The sequence below is a fragment of the Pinus tabuliformis genome, chromosome 1_2, assembly GCF_031772625.1.
Source record: "Pinus tabuliformis cultivar Carrire ecotype Pingquan chromosome 1_2, CPIR1, whole genome shotgun sequence".
NCBI classification, from domain to species: domain Eukaryota; kingdom Viridiplantae; phylum Streptophyta; class Pinopsida; order Pinales; family Pinaceae; genus Pinus; species Pinus tabuliformis.
Window position 1 is genome coordinate 549065522 of NC_142298.1, and position 2289 is coordinate 549067810.

The following is a 2289-nucleotide window of genomic DNA, read 5'->3' on the forward strand; positions in this document are numbered from 1 at the left end:
TCGTAACAAACTTGGAAGCGATGGTGATGTATGCACAAGTACTAGCTTTTGCCACAACTGTCACTTGGTCAGCTGGCACAAGTCCGCTAGGGGCTTAAGACAACTTCCATGAGCTCTTAGAAGAAGCTTTTTAACTGATGGATGAAATCTAACTCAAAGGAAGCTAATTTACTTGTGGAAAGAAACTAAAAGCCAAAAAGAAACGCAAACCCTAATTCTACCAGCTAGTCCTACTAACGCAAAGGAGAGAATTCAAACTACAGAAAGAGATGCCATTACTTCTATGAAGGAAAAATACATGTGTCTACACTGCCTCTAGCTGAAGAAAACATCTTTTTGTATTTTTGACTAAGTTATTAGAATTATCATGCATGTGCTTTTAACTGGATTTTCACGGTGCAGTGGTGGATCAAGGAGGAGAAATGCTTGGAAAAGGTTGGGATGGTACAGAGAGGGCCTAATGGGTCCCTAACACCCTTCCAAAGAGTTTCACAGAGTTTGGCTATCAGGAAACCTCATTCGTGAGCTTCTACAGGAAGTCTGCAGGGGTTCTACAGGATGTTTAGGATTTCTACAAGATGTTCTGTAATTTTTCTACAGGATGTTCAAAAATTGGATTTTGGAGGATGGGTGAGTGAAGTAAGGTGCATGAATGGATAGGGAGGCAGGGTAGGGGCCTGAAATGACCCAAGGACTGATGGATAGAGTTGAGGAGAAGGTGTAGATGGGTGGACTTGTTCCAAGAAGACTGAAGTAATGCTACACAAAAGGTATGGTTATGAGGGCAGTATGGAAACGTGAGGCAAGAAACCAAGTTAGGAGATGGATAAGATGGGTTTGAGGGAGTTTGGGTAGACAACGAAGTGGTACAGGTGCTCTGCAATTTGTGTTTCCAACTGAACCAACAAAGACATGCAAGAAAACAAAGATCTAGTTATGCTACCCTAATATGATCTAGCTAACAGTAACAAGAATGGATAGTAGCTTTATTTGCAAAGAAACCATGGATATTAACTATGCAATGAAGGATTCAAAGATCTGAACATGTAACCAACTTCTGCAAATGAAAACCAAACACTAATGATTGCATGGCAAAGCAAAGTCAGTGTTTTTGTGGGCAACAAAGTCATCCTAGTCACAGCTCCTGATCCCACTGAGGGAGAGGTGAAACCACAGATGTTTGTTGGCCATTTTCTTGAAGCTTTTTCTGTTAACAACCTATCAACTAAATCTGAGCATGAAAAGCTATTTTACTCATCAAAAACCAAACTAAATAACAAAACAAGATTTAGATCTAAATAGAAAATTTTATTCTAAGAATGCAGCAAAAGCACATAAAGATAATCAAAGGAGGTATTGGGAACTTGAGATGGGCCCAACCCCAAGAGCTATAGCCTCCTAAGAGAGATTTAGAGCTGGTGCAAAGCTGGATTCATCTTTATTGAGAAAGAAAAGAAGAGTTACATCAAAATTATCCACAAGGCGAACTTGAAAATGACCTGAAAGAAAAGCTAATCTATTGCCTAAAAATCGAACTACAAAATGACTACAAAAGGAATACAAAATGACTAACTACTAGCTACAAAATGACTAACCACCAGCTAACCAAAATGAGGCTCTAAGCCTTCTTATTTATACAAATTGAGGACCCCAACAGTCCTCCTAAACTTTAGGGACTCGGCTGCCCAAAATTTGTAGTTAACAGCAATCCTACTTGACTTGCTTGGCTGCCCTTGTGCTAATTGATTTGGTGGCCCTTGAACTCCGAGATGATGGTGGAGAATTCGAGGTAAGGGCCCATAAATGAAGGGGACACCTTCTTACAAATCCTCTCCCTTGTTCTCCCACGATTTTGGTTGCCAAGTGCTCATTAAGACCTTCAATTTTGTCTCCAAATTAACAAAAAAGGCTACACAAAGCACCCATTAGACTTGTTGGCATAATGACTAACCCAATTCACTCTATTAGCATAAATATAATCGAAAACATGCAATAAACTAATGAGAATGGTGGATTAAGTCGAATTAGGAGGTTGAATGAGCCCAAATAATTATCCATTTTTGGGGCTCATCATCACCCCCTACTGAAAGTGTTGCTCATCCTCTGAGCAACCAATCTATCTCCTCATCTTTGATGGCCTTGGCACCCTCCCTGTCATGCCAAGCTTCTGAAGTGATGTCCTCTTCGCTGTCATGAAACCATGCTTTTCTCTTTGCTTCTTCCCACTACTTGCTCCTTTTTCTAGAGAATTCTCAGCTTTGGTATGGTTGTGCAAATATATTCAATCTG